At 44.7% G+C, this 18,462-nt stretch overlaps 1 protein-coding gene and 1 pseudogene across 2 annotated transcripts in view; both read left to right on the top strand.

Annotated features, from left to right (window-relative positions):
• MBOAT1 (membrane bound glycerophospholipid O-acyltransferase 1) overlaps positions 1-18,462 on the top strand; it is a 336,357-nt gene that overhangs the window by 192,923 nt on the left and 124,972 nt on the right. The gene's annotated exons all lie outside the window — the stretch shown is intronic.
• Positions 370-7,199, top strand: LOC100353855 (toll-like receptor 1; annotated as a pseudogene).

Genomic DNA, 18,462 nt, shown 5'->3' with positions numbered 1-18,462 from the left:
GTGGCAGAGACAGAAATAGACCTGTCATCCACAGGTTCACTTCCCAAATACCCCCCAGCGGGCTCTGGCCTGGCTGGAGCCAAAGTCAGGAGACAAGAACTCGATCTTTGGTCTTGCACATGAGTGGCAGGGACCCAGGTACTTGCTGCTTTCCAGGGTTCACGTTAGCAGGGGAGCAGCATTCAGGAACTGAGCTGGGGCTGGACTCTTGGCACCCAGATACAGAATATGAGCATCTCAGGCAGTGTGTTAACTACCGTGCCAAGTGCCAGCCTTCCTCCCCAATTTTAATTTTAAAAAGGTAAATCCGTTGCAAACAAGTAGTAAAAAATTTCGTGGGCGTATCTCACAACCCATCACAGTGTGGAGATGGAGGCTACTTCTTTGAACCATCGAACGCGCTGCTGCCAAGTAAGTGACTGTTTGGACAGTAGGATGGACCTTCACAGCAAAACAACTCTTTTGGTCCAGAAAGTTGAATGATCTCCCCAAAGCCTACCAAGCAACTAAAGCCTGTTTCCTTCACAAGCTCATCAAACTTGAATTGCTATTTGTGAAAGATTATTTATCAAGGTGTAATAAAAATATTGATGAAAGGAATCTCAGTAGATAGCACTAATAAAATACATCAACTCTCCAAACTTGTTTGTGCCTTTAAATATCAGTAACCTACAGGTATATTTTGAACCTACTAGTAGATTTCATACGAATGGAGTATTTAAAATAAATGTAATGCTTATTCCTGGTTAACATAGTTTTTGGTGTTTTAAAACTTTTTTAAAGACTTGATTTACACACTGGATAGCAATACCACTTTACAAAAATAGACATAAGACAGCCCTGAATTAAACAGTAAATGCACACAAAAATTCAGTACTTTGGTCTTGGTAAGGGAAAGGGTGAGGCAGATTTCAATTAGCCAGCACCATTGAACCCCAATAGGGTGGTTGGGGGTACTGCTAAATCACTGTTTCCTGTAGATCCAAGGTGGGAAGGGTGGTCGAATTACCAGAAAGTGCCTGCCGAGGGAAGCTTTGCAAAGGGCAGGGTAGGGGAGAAGTGAGAGGCGTCAGACCTGCTTTGTTTTGGCCTGGGAGACGGGTGGGCAGCGACTTCTGGTTAACGTTTTTTAGGTGTAGCACCTTCAGGGTGTCAGCCTTACTTGAAACGTCTCTTGAGGCTGATTTCAGAGAACACGGGCTGTTCCCCGAACACAGGAGAAATGACTGAACTGCTCTCAGTTACCAGTAATAAATCTCTGTCCAAATGATCTGAAATGCTCCACGCTTGAGTTTTCAGAAGTGGTGTAAAATAGTGACATCTTGTGGCCATTTCGGGTAATTTCACATGACTCTCGGATGCTGAATTCAGGCCAGATTAGTTTGTTCATTCTCTGAGTCCTAGCCATTGCCACTTGAATCTCTTTTGAACAGGAAGTGGTATTCTGTTGTAAAGATTTTTTTTTTTAATTTTTAAATGATTTTTTTATTTGAAAGTCTGAGTTACAAAGAGAGGGCAGAAATCTGGTTGACTGCCCAGATGCCGACAAAGGCTGGGGCTGGGCCAGGTTGAAGTCAGAAGCCAGGAACTTCATCTGGATCTCCCATGTAGGTGGCAGGGCCTAAACATGTAGGTCATGTTCAGCTGCTTTTCCCAGGGTATTATCAGGGAGCTGGATGGGAAGTGGAGCAGCTGGGACACAAACCGGCATCTGCATGGGATGCTGGTGTCACAGGCAGCGGCTTTACCTGCTGCACCAGAATGCTGGCCCCCATGTAGTAAGGATTAATGACTGTATTTCTCCACAGTCAAATAGCGAATTGCTTGCCTGCACTGTCCTCTTCCTCCTTTAGAAACAAACAAAACCAACAGAGTGTGTGAACTCAGAGGAGCGGAGATAGTGAAGGCTAAATAACTTTGCGTAAGGTGTATTTCTGCTTCTTACTTGCTGTGTGACCATGAAGAAAGTGAGCAACCTCTTTGAATTCTGTTCTTCTTAGGTGGAAATATAGCAATGGATAGCCATTGGGATGGTGGGGTAAGCCGTGAGTTAAACCCTAACGTGAGTTATTAGGTGGGTGGCTTTCTGAAATGATGGTATGGTGGGGGAAAATTCCTATCACAGTGACATGAGGCCGTGGGTGTTCTTTGGATACCAGTTTTCTCATCTTTAGAAGGTGAATGTCAGGCAAGCCTACCAGCAATGTTACTTTCATCCTCGTTCTATAATGCAGTTTTCTTCTACAGTCTTGGGAGTCTCTCCATTTCTCAGCGTTAGCTGTCAGCCTCTGGATGTCTCCGTCTCAGCTGACTTATTATTTTGCCCATGACTTTGTCCTGAGTATTTTGTTTCCCAGGTAATAGGTACTGAGTGACCAATTTCTAAAGGAAATTTATTATATAGATATAATATTTTTATTCATTGCATATATTAATATATTAATCATATATATCTAATATTTTAATTTCTTTTTAAAATTTTTATTTATTTGAAAGGCAGAGAGAAGTAAAGAGAAAGAGAACACGAGACAGCAGAGATCGAGGGAGACTTGAAACAGGGAGAGGTCTTTCATCTGCTGGTTTACTCCCCACATGCATACAATGGCAGGAGCTGGTCCAGGCTAAAGCCAGGAGCTGGGAACTCAGTCCGGGTCTTTTGTGAGAGGCAGGGGCTCAAGCATTTGAGCCATCACCTGTTGCCTCCTAGAGTGTGCATTAGCAGGGAGCTGGAATTGGAAGCAGAGCCAAGAGTTGAACCCACGCACTCTGGTATCAGATATGTGCATCTCATGCAGTATTTTAATTGCTGTGCCCAAAACCTGCATCTTAATTTTTTTTTTTTTTGACAGGCAGAGTGGATAGTGAGAGAGAGAGAGACAGAGAGAAAGGTCTTCCTTTTGCCGTTGGTTCACCCTCCAATGGCCACCGCAGCCGGCGCTCTGATCCGATGGCAGGAGCCAGGTACTTACTTATCCTGGTCTCCCATGGGGTGCAGGGCCCAAGCACTTGGGCCATCCTCCACTGCACTCCCTGGCCACAGCAGAGAGCTGGCCTGAAAGAGGGGCAACCAGGACAGAATCCGGCGCCCAGACCGGGACTAGAACCTGGTGTGCTGGTGCCGCAAGGTGGCCTATTGAGCCACGGTTCCGGCAATGTTTTTAAACAAATGATAAAAAAGCAGGCATACACATACAGAGCATACAACTATAATAAAACAGGTTGAAGGAAGTTAAAACTAACCTTCAAGTTTATAAACTTAAGCTTATGTGTCGGAAAAGAGCATGATCTGGAAGTAAGTGCGCATGCGTCTCAAAAGGTTAGAGTGAGAAAAGCTGATTAAACTCCCCCAAAAAGTAAAAAGAAAGAAGCAGGAAAAAACAATGAAATATAAAACTATTAATGAAGAGGAGAAATAGGGCTGCAGGTTAATTCTTGGGCAAGATTAATGAAATTAATAAACTCCTGGGTAGATAGATTGATTAAAGTACAACAGCTAGCAAACACAAATGACCATTATCAGAAATAAAAAGCAGGGAAGTCCATAGATCCTGTAACAAACATTTAAAAGATTAAAAGAATATCACAAGAAACCTTGAAGATTAAGTTTGATTAATTAGACAAAATTGGCACCTTCCTCAAAACCACAACAGATCAAATTGACAGAAGAAGAAATAGAAAAACCAAAACAGCCTTATAGCTATCAAAGAAATTGGATCTATAATTAACAACATTTCCACAGGGCAACCTGTAGCCTTAAAGTCTCACTGGTGAACTGTCCTAATAATTCAGAAAGAATTCCTGCTAAACTTTTATAACTCCAGTATCCCAATAACCTTGACATCAAAACAAGAGAGACATTTTAAGGAAAACCACAATTGAGTTTTCCTTAAAAGTCCAAGTGTTTTAAAAATATATAAAAGGGGCCGCCTGCCTCTCGCCATGTGATGGCCTGTGCCACCCGGGATTCTGCCGGCAAAGTCACCACCTGATGCAGCCCCTTGTCCTTGGGCCAGAATGAGCCTTCATGAATGCCAATGAGAGGTAACAGGTCCTCTTTTGCAATAGAAGAAATAAAAAATCAGGACAACTAAGGCACCTTTAGACAGCTCTAATAAAAGGGACCTGATTCAAGGTGCTCTGAAGAACAGCATCGGGCATTAGGAATGTCTAGTGTTACAAAAGGACTAAAACTATTTCTAGCACCTTCCATCTTGCCATCATTGTCATGTTAATACTTGGGGTCAGCATCCAGCTCTCTGATGGAAGTGAGTTTTCCTTTAATATGTCAAAAACAGGCCTACTGCATGTTCCCAAAGACCTGTCTCTGCAAACCACGGTCTTAGATATTTCACAAAACTCTGTATCTGAGCTGTTCAGGTAGTGGATGTCCTATCACTCTCAAAGCTGAGGATTTTGATAATTTCTCACAACAGAATCCAGTGTCTTGATTTCAGTGTGTTCAAATACAACCAGGAATTGGAACACCTGGATGTGTCCCACAGTAACTACGGAAGATTTCTCGCCACCCTAGTATGAATGTCAAGCACTTAGACCTCTGGTTTAATGCATTTGGTGCTCTCCCCATATGCAAACAATTTGGCAACATGTCTCAGCTGAAATTCCTGGGGCTGAGTGCAACCCAGTTATGAAAGTCAAGTGTGCAGCCAGTCACTCATTTGAGTATCAGTAAGATTTTGCCAGTCTTGGTCTTAGGAGACCTTTGGCGGGTGGGTGGGTGGGGAGCCTGAGGCGCTTTGAGATTTTAATACAGAGAGTTTGCATATTGTTTTCCCCTCCAAAAAGGAATTCCATATTTTGCTAGATGTGTCAGCTCTAATACTAACTGTGCTAGATGACAATAAAAGTTTTTATTTCCTAAATGTTCTGTCAAAACTTCGAAAGAATCTGAGGTTTCTTCAAAGTTCACCTTAAACAATATTGAAATGACTTGGAATTCTTTCCTTAGGGTCCTCCAGTTGGTTTGGCCTTCAACCATACAGTATTTCTCAGTTTCAAAGGTGAAAGAACAGGGTCGACTTGACTTCAGAGATTTTAATTATTCTAACACTTCCATTAAGGCCTTGTCTATACACCAACTTTTCAGTAATACGTTTAGTCTTCCCTAAGGTAGCAACTGCAAAATATTGTTAAATATGAACGTCTGAAATTTCACAGTGTCTGGGACACACATGCTCCATATGCTTTGTCTACTCCAAATTAGTCCACTTATGCATTTGGATTTTTCCAATAACCTCTTAACAGAAATGATTTTTAAAAATTCTGGAACCTTGGCTAATCCTCTGCCTGCGGTGCTGGCACACCGGGTTCTAGTCTCGGTCGGGGTGCTGGATTCTGTCCTGGTTGCTCCTCTTCCAGTCCAACTCTCTGCTGTGGCCCGGGAGTGCAGTGGAGGATGGCCCAAGTGCTTGGACCCTGCACCTGCATGGGAGACCTGCATGGGAGACCTGCATGGGAGACCTGCATGGCTCCTGGCTTCAGATCAGTGTGGTGCACCGGCCACAGTGCGCTGGCCGCAGCAGCCATTGGGGGGTGAACCAGCAGAAAAGGAAGACCTTTCTCTCTGTCTCTCTCTCTCTCACTAACTCTGCCTGTCAAAAAAAAAAAAATTCTGGAACTTTAACTGAGTTAAAGGCATTTAATTTACAGAGGAATCAATTAAAGGAACTTACGGACTTAATTCATATTACCAAGGACATGAAGTCTCTATAACAATTGGATGTTAGCCAAAATTCACTAAGAAATGATGAAAATAAGGTGGATTGCTCTTAGACTAGAAGTTTGTTAAATGTAAATCTGTCTTCCGGTGCTCCTACGGTCTCTGTTCTCAGATGTTTACCTCCCAAGGTCACAATAACAGAATAACGACCGTTCCTAAAGATGTCACCCGTCTGGAGATGTTGCAAGAATTTCGTGTTGCTTTCAGTTCTTCAGTGGACCTCCCTGGGTGTGGCCCCTTCGGCAGCCTCTCTCTACTGATCATTGAACATAATTCAGTTTCCCATCCATCAGCTCCTTTCTTCCGGAGCCACCAGAAGATTGCATCGATCAGAGTGGGAAGCAGTCCGTTCCACTGTACATGCGAGCTAAGAGAATTCATCACAAGTATAGGCCAGCTGTCGAGCGAGGTGGTAGAGAGCTGGCCTGATTCCTGTAAGTGTGCCTACCCAGAAAGCTACAAGGGAACCCTGCAAAAGGACTTTCACGTGTCTTAGTTATCCTGCACCACACACAGCTCTGCTGACGGGCACCGTGGGGACCACCATGCTGCTGGTGGCTGCTTCTGTGACCTGGTGTCTGAGGATGGTGTGTCAGGAGACCTAGACCCGGCACAAGGCTGAAAAAGTCCCCTTAGTGGAACTCCAAAGAACTCTCCAGTTCCATGCATGTATTTCATACAGTGGGTGTGATTCTGCTTGGGTGAAGAGTGAATTAGGTAAAGAAGATACCTGGATTTGTCTGCACGAGAGAGACTTTGTTCCTGGCAAGAGCATTTTGTGGAAAACATCATAAATTGCACTGAGAAGAGTTACAAGTCCATCTTTGTCTTGTCTCCTTTTTCCAGAGTGAGTTGTGCCATCATGACCTGTGCTTTGCTCACCACAATCTCTTCCATGAAGAATCTGATAACTTCATCCTGGTCTTGTGGAACCCATTCCACAGTACTCTATTTCCAACAGCATCACAAGCAAGGAAAGTCGTCACCTACAGTGCCAGCATCCCATATGGGTGCCAGTTAGTCTTGACTGCTCCTCTTCTGATCCAGCTCTTTGCTGTGGCCTGGGAAAGTGGTAGAAAATGGCCCAAGTCCTTGAGCCCCTGCAGTTGTATGGGAGACCCGAAAGAAGCTCCTGGCTCCTGGCTTCAGATTGGCCCAGTTCCAACCATTGCAGCCATTTGAGGAGTGAACTAGTGGATGGGAGACCTCTCTCTTTCTCTCTCTCTCTCTCTCTCTCTCTCTCTCTCTGCCTCTGCCTCTCTGTAACTCTACCTTTACAATAAATAAATAAATATTTTTAAAAAATTAGGAACAAGAAAACATACAGTGGAGTTCCTGGTAAATGCAATAAGGCACAAAAGAGAAATGAGAGATGCAGGCATATCTTGTCTTACTGTGCTTTGCTTTATTGCATTCACTAATATTGGGATTTTACAGACTGAAGGCCTATGGCAACCCTCTATCCAGCAAATGGTTGGCACCATTTTTTCAGTGACATGTGCTCCCTTCTTGTCTGTGTCACATTTGGGTAATTTTTCCAGTATTTCAAACTGTTTCATGATTATGTGCTGTAATGATCCAAGATCACCTTATTTGTTTGCAATTGAGAGTGAGAGAGTGAGTTCCCAACCTCTTATCCACTGGTTCACTTCTGAATATCCCCTAGTGGCCAGAGCTGGGCCAGGTCTAAGCCAGGAGCCGGGAACTCAGTTTGGGTCTCCCACATGGGTGGCAGATTCATCTACCTAAGGCACAATGTGCTTCCTCCTAGGTCACACATTGGCTGGAAGCTGGAATCAAGATCAGAGCCGAGACTTGGACCCAGACACCCCGATATGGGATGTGGGTATCCCAAGTGACCTCTTAACTGCTAAGCCAAATGCCTGTTGCAAGGGGATCAATGATCTTTAATATTACTATGATAATTGTTATGGGATACCAGGAACCATGCCCACATTGGAAGGTGAAATTAATTAACACATTTCTCTATTTCTGCCCCTTTCCTTGGACCTCCCTACTCCCTGAGACATAAAAATATTGAAACATGGCCAATTAGTAACCCTACAATGACCTCTGTGTGTTCAAGTGAGAGGAAAATCACACATATTTCACTTTCAATCAAAAGCTGTAAATGATTATGCTTAGGGGGAAGGCATGTTGAAAGCCAAGATAGAGAGCCTGCACTGTGGCACAGCGGGTAAAGCTGCTGTCTGCAGTGCCGGCATCCTATATGGGCACTGGTTCGAATCCCGGCTGCTTCACTTCCGATCCAGCTCTCTGCTATGGCTTGGGAAAGCAGTGGAAGATGGCCCAAGTCCTTGGGCCCCTGCACCAGTGTGAGAGACCCTGAAAAAGCTCCTGGCTCCTGGCTTTGGATTGGCACAGGTGCAGCCGTTGTGGCCAATTGGAGAGTGAACCAGCGGATGGAAGACCTCTCTGTCTCTCTGCCTCTCCTTCTCTCTCTGTGTAATTCTGACTTTCAAATAAATAAACAAATCTTTAAAAAAAAAAGCCAAGATAGGCCTAAAGCTGGAGTTCTTGTGCCAGAAAGTTAGCCAAGGCTTGGATGAAAAGGAACATTCATGAAGGACATTAGAAATGCTGCTCCTGTGAACACTTGACCAATAAGACAGTGAGCCAGCCCTGTGGCTTAGCAGGTAAAGCTGACACCTACAGCACCAGCATCCCATGTGGGCATTGGTTCGAGACCCAGCTGGTCCACTTCCTGCTAATGAGCCTAGGAAAGCAATGGATGGTGACTCAAGTGCTCAGGCCCCTGCACACATGTGGGAGTCTCAGATGAAGCTTCTGGCTCCTGGCTCCTGGCTCTGCCCTGGCTGTTGCAGCCATCTGGGGAGTGAATCAGTGAATGGAAGATCTCTCTCTCTCCATCGCTCCTCTGGCTGTGTAACTCTACCTTTCTTTTTACTTTTTTTTTTGGACAGGCAGAGTTAGACAGAGAGAAAGGTCTTCCTTTTGTTGGTTCACCCCTCAAATGGCCACCATGGCCAGCGCACTGCGCTGATCTGAAGCCAGGAGCCAGGTGCTTCCTCCTGGTCTCCCATGCGGGTGCAGGGCCCAAGCACTTGGGCCATCCTCCACTGCCCTCCTGGGCCACAGCAGAGAGCTGGAATGGAAGAGGAGCAACCGGGACAGAATCCAGTACCCCGACCGGGACTAGAACCCGGTGTGCCGGCGCTGCAGGCGGAAGATTAGCCTAGCGAGCCACGGCGCCGGCCAACTCTACCTTTCAAATAAATAAAATAAGTCTTTTCCTTAAAAAAGCAAAGCAAGTGACACAGCCTTGTACTGATACGGAGAAAGTCTCAGTGGTCTGAGAAGATCAAATCAGCCACAAGATTTTCTTAAGCCAGAGCCTAATCCAGAGCCTGACTTTACCTCTCTTCAATTCCACAAAGCCGAAAGCCAAGGAATCTGTAGAAGAGAAGTCTGAAGCTAGCAGAGATTAAGTAATAAGGCTGAAGGAGAGACACTGTCTCTGTAACATGAGAGTTCAAGAGAAAGCAGCAAGTGCTGAAGGAGAATCTACAGCAAGTTGTCCATCCAAGATCCAGCTAAGGGCACTGATGAGGGTGGCTGGACTAAACCGCAGATTTACTAACCAGGTGAAATAGCTTTATGTTGGAAGACACTGCCATCTAGGACTTTCATAACTAGAGAGGAGAAGTCGATGGCTGACTTCAAAGTTCCAAAGGCCAGGTTGATTCGTTTTAGGGGCTAATGCAACTGGTAACTAACTTGCAGCCAATTGTCATTTACATCCTAAAAATCCTAGGGCCCTTAAGAATTGGATTCTACCCACTCTGCCTGTACTGCATAAATGGAATGGCAAAGGCTGGATGACAGCGCTTCTGTTTGCAGCCTGGTTTGCTGAATATTTTAAGCCTACTGTTGACAACTGCTTAGGAAAAAAGATTCGTTTCGAAGTACCTCTGCTCACTTGGGTGAGCAGGTGCACTGATGGAGACGCATGAGATTAATGTTGCTTTCATGCCTACTGACACAGCATCCACTCTGCAGCCCATGGATCAAGGAGTCACTTTAACTTTCAAGTTTTATTACTTAATACATTTTGTAAGGCGATAGCTGCCACAGAAAGCGATTCCTCTGATGTATCTTGGAAAAGGAAGTTGAAAACCTTCTGGAAAGGATTTACCTTTCTAGAAACCATGAGGAATGTTTATGATTCATGGAGGAGGTGGGAATCTCGACAATAACAGAAGTTTGGAAGGGGTTGGTTCCAACCCTCATGGATGACTTTGAGGGATTCAAGACTTCGATGGAAGAAGTAACTGCAGATGTGGTGGAAAGCAAGAGAACTAGAACTATCAGTGTGGCCCACATGTGTGATTAAATTGCTGCAATCTCATGATAAAACTTTAATGAACTTTTCACCAAGATGGCACCGAAGGTGAAGAAGAAAGCTCTTGCCTCTCCCAAAGTCGAAGCCAAAGCTTTGAAGGCCAAGAGGCAGTGCTGAAAATTGTCCACAGCCATTTAGAAAAAAAAGAAGATCCACAAATCACTCACCTCCCAGAAGCCCAAGACACTGCATCCCTGGAAGTAGCCAGGAACTGAAGAGTTCCTCCAGGAGAAACAAGCCTGACCATTATGCCATCATCAACTCCCCTTGAGCACTGAGTCTGCCATGCAGAACAATATGTACTTGTGATCATTGTCGACGTCAAGGGTAGTGGCATGAGCTCAGGCTGTGCAGAGGCTCTGTGACACTGATGTGGTCAAGGTCAACACCCTGACCAGGAGAGGAAGGCATGTTGGCAGCGGACCTCTTGATTATGGTCTTTGGGTGTCCATAAAATTTTTCCCTAAATCCCTTTTTTTGGTAACTTGTTCTCTTATCTCAGGGAAAAAAGAAAGGAAGCAACTAACAGTGACTCCTACCACCATGAGAAAGTATATAGAGGGCAGGTTTTGTGGCACTGAGGGTTAAGCCACCACTTGGAATGCCTGCATCCCACATTGGAATGCCTGGTTCTAGTCTTGTCTATTCCACTTCTGATACATCTTTCTGCTAATGGATCCTGGGAGGCAGCAGATGATGTCACTAGTCCTTGGGCCCCGTCACTCATGTGGGAGACCCAGATTGAGTTCTGGGCTCCTGGCTTTAGCCTGGCCCAGATCCAGCTATTGTAGGCATTTGGGGAGGGAAGCAGGGGATGAAAGATCTCACTGTTGCTCTACCTTTCAAGTAGATGAAAAACGAACATTTTAAATACATTTATTTATTTATTTGAAAGTCAGAGTTAGAGGGAGAGAGAGAGAGGGACTTATCTTCCATCCACTGGTTCACTCCCTAAAAGACCACAGTGGCCAGTGTTGGGCCAGGCCAAAGCAGGGAACCAGGAGCTTCAGCCAGATCTCCCATGGGAGTGTCAGGGCCCTAACACTTGTACCGTCCTCTGCTGTTTTCTCAGGCCATCATCAAGGAGCTGGAATGGAAGTACAACAGCTGGGACATGAACTGGCATCCATATGGGAAACTGGTGTGATAGGTAGTGGCTTAAACCGCTATGTCACAATGCTAGCTGCTAAATATTTTTTTTAAAGTGTTATAGGACTTAATTTAGTGTGAAGACACAGGGAATTCTTCCATGTGAAGGTGATATCTAAGTCGAGCCAGAAATAACCAGGCCAGGAGGAACTGAGTACACCTTCCAGGCAGAGGGGGCAGCTTGAAGGAAAGTCCTAGCTAGGGAAAATGCCCAATGCATTAGTGTGTGACCAAGGGCAGCCAGTGTGACTTGAGTCAAGAGCAAGTGGGAAAGTCACTCCAGATGAGGGCTGCCCAGGTGAGCAAGGGCCAGACCACTCAGGGCCTTTGCCCAATAAAGATTCCAGTGCCTAGCAGAAGGGCATGAGAAATCATTGAAAGTTTCAAGGCAGAGCGTATCAGTTAATGTGAGACCTTGTGGATTAAAGTTTGATAAGAAACAGGGCTTTCAAATAGTCTCAAAGTATGTTGCAACAATAAAATTTTTTTAAAAAGACAGGATATTTGCTCCATTTATTTTTAAAAAATATTTATTTATTTATTATTTTGAAAGGCAGGGAAGAGAGAGAGAGAGAGAGAGATCTTCCATCCACTCATTCACCCCCAACATGCCTGTAAAAACCAAGACTCAGCCTGGCTAAAACCAGGAGCCAGGTCTGCATCCAAGTCTCCCATGTGGGTGGCAGGGACCCAAGTACCTGAGCCTTCATCTCCTGCTTCCCAGCCAGGGAGCTGGATTGGAAGCAGAATAACCAGGATTCAAATCAGTGGGTGTGGGGCCACCGCCTGCAGTGCTGGCATGCCATAAGAGTGCTGGTTCTAAGGCCCGGCTACTCCACTTCTGATCCAGCTATCTGCTATAGCCTAGAAGGGCAGTAGAAGAAGGCCCAAGTACTTGGGCCCCTAAACCTGCATGGGTGACTTGGAGGAAGCTCCTGGCTCCTGGCTTCGGATGGGCCCAGCTTTGGCAGCTGTGGCCATTTGGGGAGTGAACCAGCAAAAGAAAGACTTCTATCTCTCTCTCTGTCTCTGCTTCTCTGAAACTCTCTGCCTTTCAAATAAATAAATAAATATTTAAAAAAGTCAGTGGGTGTTCCATGCATCAGCCTAATCCACTATGCCACAGTGTCCACCCCTCCACAAAGAAGATACTTATTGATTGCAAAGGGAAAATAGTTACTTTAAGTGGAGAGACCTATAACCAAGTGCTCAAAGTTACCACCACCGGTATTCTAAAGAATCTACACCCCATGCCTCCTCATGCAATACATTGAGAACACAATGTCCTTTCTGTGACTCTGCTGTGATAGGAATTCATTCATGGGAAAACATAAGACACAACTGGGAAGACATCCCACAAAATAAATGCCCTGCATCCTGGAAAAAAACTGAAGTAGAAAAAGACTAGGGACTGTTCTGGGTAGAAGAACTCTAAAGAGACATGGGCCCCTGTGCCTTGTGCCAGAACTTCTATCCGTTACTATAAGGGACATTGCTGGGATTTGAAATGCTTGAGAAAGGTCTGTTGATTCAGTCCTCGGTGTCCATGTCAATCTCTGGATTTTGATCATTGTGCTCTGATTGTCTAAAAGAATATTGTCTTTACACACCGGAATACATAGGAGTGCAGGGACAGCTTGTATGCAACTTAGTTTCAGAAGGTTTAGGGGAAATGCACTTATGTGGAGAGAGGGAAGGGTGGGAAAGAGATAGACATGAGACATGAGAGGAGGAGAGAGTGAGAAAGAGAATAAATGAGAATGAAAGAGACCATGAAAGAGAGATGAATGATAAACCCATCATGATAAAAAAAATTATAAAATGTTAATATTTAAAGACTCTGGGGACTATGAATTCTTCACAAATTTGCAATTTTTCTGTAAGTTTCAAATTATTTCAAAATTTAAAAAAGATTGCTTAGGCTGTAGCAAGAAAATCCACTGGAAAGAGGACAAAGGGGATATATGGATCCCATTCAGCAGGCAGCACAGTCATCTAGAATACTTCAGGACACTCAGGGTTGAGTGGAGTGGAAGGAATTAAGAGGTGTTTAGACTGAGATAGGCAGCAGTTGATATGGATGAAATAAGGTAGAGTAGAGGAGCTGAGGTTTAATGAATTCCATTTTGTACAACACACATAAGATAACTTTTTTTAAAAAAAATTTATTTGAAAGGCAGAGTTAGAGGGAGAGAGAGAGAGAGAGGGAGAGAGGAATCTTCCATCTGCTTGTTCACTCCTCAAATGGTCTCAATGGCCAGGGCTGGGCCAAACCAAAGCCAGGAGCCAGGAGATTGGGTCTCCCACACAGACCCAAAGACTTGGACCATTGTCTACTACTTTCCCAAGCCATTAGCAGGAAGCAGGATAGGAATTGGAGCAACTGGAACTCAAACCAGCACCCATATAGGATGCCAGCATCGTAGGCAGCAGCTTTACCTGCTATGCCACAATGCCAGCCCCATAAGATAACTTTTCAAATGTCCATGGAGATTTAGAACACGCAATTGTTTTGTGGTTACAGAGCTCAGGGACAAGGTCAGGGCTAAAGATAGAAGTTTGATTCTTTCAAAATGTTTATGGAAATTATGTGTTACCAAAATCTGCATGGATTTTTTTTAAGATTTATTTATTTATTTGAAAGTCAGAGTTACACAGAGAGAGGAGAGGCAGAGAGAAAGAGAGAGAGGTCTTCCATCCGCTGGTTCACTACCCAGTTGGCTGCAATGGCTGGAGCTGCACTGATCTGAAGCCAGGAACCAGGAGCTTCTTCTGGGTCTTCCACATGGGTGCAGAGGCCCAATGACTTGGTCCATCTTCTCCTGCTTTCCCAGGCCCTAGCAGAGAGCTGGATCGGAAGTGGAGCAGCCGGGTCTCGAACTGGCACCCATTTGGGATGCGCAGGCAGCAGCTTTACCTGCTGTGACAAAGCGCTGGCCCAGATTTCTTTTTCTCTTAAAACCAAAATATATTTATATTTTGATTCCATTTTCCCACCAACTTTTTGAAGTGCCTTCAAAATTAAGCCAGCAAACTTAAGAAAAAAGGTTTGAGTCTGTTTAGCCCACAGATGGTAGCTGAAGCCATGAGCATGGGTGAGGCCTAAGAGAGTAGAACAGAGATGAGGGCTAGAAGGTCAAATATTTTCAGGTTTGGTAGAAAAGAAAACAAACATATGCAGTGTTAGGACTGAAAATGGAGATGCAACCACAGGCAGGTGCATGGTGACAATAATTATAGTGGGAGATTATATGAAATTTTATGATGTATTTGAAAATGTTTAGCAAAATATAAATTTCCAATAACACAACATGGACAGACCATAACCACAAAACATATTGTAAAGATCATTAAAGATCTATCTGGGGCCAGCACACTGGCGTGGTAGTAAGCCTCCTCCTGCATCCCATCCAGGTGCCTGTTGGTGTCCCAGCTGCTCCTCTTACGATTCAGCTCTCTGCTAATGACCTGAGAGAGCAGTAGAAGATGGCCCAAGTGCTTGGGCCCCTGAACCCATGTGGGAAATCCAGAAGAAGCTCCTGGCTTCAGATTGGTCCTGCTTCTGCTGTTGTGGCCACTGGGGGGTGAATCGGCACATGGAAAACCTCTGTCTCTCCCTCTCTCTGTCTGTAACTCTGCATCTCAAATAAATAAATACATCTTTTTTAAAAAGTGTAAATAATCTATTAAAGGTCTATTTACCATTGATAAAATATATACTTTATAAGACCTTGGAAACACTTCATCTGAAGCAAAAAGAGGTGTTAAGAAGAAAGGATTAGAGAATTAAGAAGAGACTTTAAACAATGCAATGATAAGGTAATCAGAAGAGGCAAGGGTTAAATCCTGGCCCGATTCCTGCCCTAGTATTAATTGCAAACATTTTCCTACTCACCACCCAGTAGGAGTCATTGCAGTGTCTCTGGAGCAAATCACCATGTGAGGGCCAGAACTTTGACACTTGTGACAAATCGCACAGTGTAGAATGTTTGCCGAGCATTAAAAAGAGAAGTTGTAGTACACAAATGCAGGACTAGTTATTGGTTATATTTTCTAGGAATCCGCCATCCAAGATTTGGTTTTAAAAGTATCTTCAAGAACTTGAGGTTGTGCTTGGAATTGGGTTGATCTGTCTTCCTCTCATTGTAAAGTCCCATGAGGGGAGATTGCTAACGTTACCATGTGAGATATAGATGGAGCTCTCACTGGGCAGAGACCTGGGAGTCTTAGAAAGAGACCATGGTAAAAGCACCTGGCTCCTGGCTCCTGCCATCAGATCAGCGCGGTGCACCGGCCGCGGCGGCCATTGGAGGGTGAACCAACGGCAAAGGAAGACCTTTCTCTCTGTCTCTCCCTCTCACTGTCCACTCTGCCTGTCAAAAAAAAAAAAAAAAAAAAAAAAAAAAAAAAGACCATGGTGACAATTAACCAGGTGCTGGCCAAGGAGTTTGGTTGAGAGATGGTTGCAGGAGACAGGGCAGGGCAGCTGGGATCCCTGTGGTGGGCAGAGGCTGTGGGAGACTGTGTGGGTCTCAGACCTGATCTTGACAGCTGTGGGAAACTCTCCTTGCTGATCTTTGAGCTTGGACATTCTGCTAAGCTGAGTTCTGTTCTGATGCTCGTCCTTGGTGACAGGAGGTGGGAGTTGAACACACATTGACTCCTTGCGCTCTCCTTGCTTCTCACATGCTTTCCTCACCGCATTATTCTGGAGCAAGACGTGGAATTGAAGCCACCCTTCAGTTCACACAATCAAGGTGGCAGAGCTGTGAAATACCTTGCATTTAGAGGGGAAGGAGATGTCAGTTTTCATTTGGCTTCCTTGTTTTGCAGAGGAGGAAATGGAGGTCAAGGGAAATATCCAGTAAACAAGAAGGGACCTTGTACTGGAGGACAGTTTTTCTGACTCACAGATTGGTGTTGTTTTCGTTAACCGTACTATGTCTCAGGAGACTGTGCATGGTTCTCCACTAGTGGCCGGCCAGAGAAGGTTCCCTGCTGCAGCCGGCACGGTGGTGCCATTGAGCATGTTGGGTGAGTGGGCTAGGAGGGGGGCAGGGAGGTGCAGCTTCCTAAAGGATAACCCTCAGGTGAGCACAGCAGCCTGCTCACTCATGGGCCTTCTGCGTGTGGTCCTGAATGAAGAGCACAGGCCACACAACGCATCTCCAGGGTGCACTGGAGTCACTGAACAGTGAGCTCTCCAAGAGCAGGGGCTGATTTGTCTTTCCTGCATAGAGTTGCCTGCAATCAATGTGTTTTGATTGATGTGACTAAGTATAGGTAAGCAGTTCCTGTGAAAATCTCAGCTCGTATGCAGTGGTTTTGGATGTTGAATGTCCTCCAAAGTTCCATGTATTAGAGGTTTGGTTCCCTCAAGTCTTATGTTGACGGTACTAAAAGAGTGGGAACTAAACTATGGCGTTTGGAGGTGGGCCCTTTGGGAGGTGATTGGATTGGATTAGGTTGTTAGGGTGGAGCCCCCATGGGTAAATCCTGGTGGCTTTATAAGAGACCATAGAGACATAGGCTGACACACTGCTAGTCTATTACCATGTAGCACTCTGCACCCCCTGGAACTCTGCTAGCAAGAACCAAAGGCTCAGCCAATGGAAGTCACCTGATCGTGGACTTTGAGCCTCCAGAACTGTAAGTCAAAAAAAATCTCTTTTCTTTTATAAATTAGCTGCCTCAGGCATTTTGTTATAGTAATGAAATGCTGACTAATAGGATGCACATCCCATTTCACATTATTTCCTAAGAGTTTGATCGACCCAGTTCCTTGGGAGACTCTGTGCCATTTCTGCTCTTCGACTCTGAGCCTGACTTCAGAACTCATTCTTCCCACCCTTTACTTATTTTATTTAAATGAGTTTGAAATTGACATATTGTGTGATATCAAAAGGAACTGCACTTTCTGGTGTTTGGAATCCTTTCACAGGGCATGTGTGCTTTTTATGAAAATGCCTTTAAATAGTGACTATGTTTTTGCTGTATAACTAGTGCTAAGCAGGCTTTGCTCTTCTTGACTGTCATCCACTCACAATGCTCTCATAAACACTGGAACGGGTGCAAGTTAGGAGAATGAGGTGCAGATACTACTTCTGTCATTTCTGGGTTATGTGCCCTTGAAAATGAGGAAAATGAGACTTAGTTGTTTTTTATATCTCATTTTCCTCATTTTATTATAGTAATTTTCTCAAGGGGATATGTTAAAGGTGAAATGAATAGTGCATATGGAAAATACTCAAAAATGTTATTAGTAACTGCACTGAAGTTAAAGTAATGGAGAGACTTGAACACGTACGAGTAAGTCCATCTCTGGGGATACTTGATGATGCCAATAGCAATTAACCTTTAGTGAGCATTTCTTATGTGACTGCAGCTGTACCAAGAACTTAACCTAAATTATATCATTTAATTCCTGTACTCTGTAAGATCAAATAAGCAACCTGACAGATGAATGACCCTCAGTGGAGATTCTAAAATCTCACAGGAGAGAGTCTGATTGGCCCATGGAGATGTGGTTGGCAGAATGGAGGTCCCACCAAAATTTCCACCTCCTAATCTCTAGGGTTAATGAATAAGTCACATGGTTGAAGGTTGCAGATGGACTTAAGGTTGCTAATCAATTGACCTTAAGATAGGGAGATTTTCCTAGACTTTCTGAGTGGGCGCCATCAATCACAAGTGATATAATGAGAGACTCCTCTGGCCATTGATGGCTTTAAAAGACAGAGGAGATAGCCATGATCCAAGGAACATGGACAGGCTCTAGTAGCTGGAAAAGGGAAGAACACAGATTCCCCCCTAGAACCTCCTGAAGAGATGCAGCCCTGCTCAACAGCTTGGTTGATCCCAGTGAAACCCATTCTGGACTTGTAACCTCCAGAACCATAAGGTAATAATTCTGTGTTGTTTTCAGCCACTAGGTTTGTGATGATCTTGTTCAAAGGAAACCAGTACATGGGCCAGCAGTTAAAATGGAAGGAGCGCCATCCTTGCTGTCCTGGAACACAGTTGGAGCTTCCTGAGGTCTCCCTGCTTCCACCCTCACCTTGATTTTACTCTGTTTTCAACAACTGGGGTGACAGCAGCAAGGCCATCAGAACATAAGTAGGGCTGTGTTGGCCTCGAGGGGCTGGCCTCTCCTGCACAGCACTGTGTGAGAACACTTCAAAAGTCTGTGGAC

This window comes from Oryctolagus cuniculus, chromosome 5 (genome assembly GCF_051225735.1).
Source record: "Oryctolagus cuniculus isolate XC-2025 breed Fujian yellow rabbit chromosome 5, ASM5122573v1, whole genome shotgun sequence".
Taxonomy (NCBI): Eukaryota; Metazoa; Chordata; class Mammalia; order Lagomorpha; family Leporidae; genus Oryctolagus; species Oryctolagus cuniculus.
Note: the sequence above shows the minus strand (reverse complement) of the source record. Positions and strands in the feature narration are given on the sequence as shown.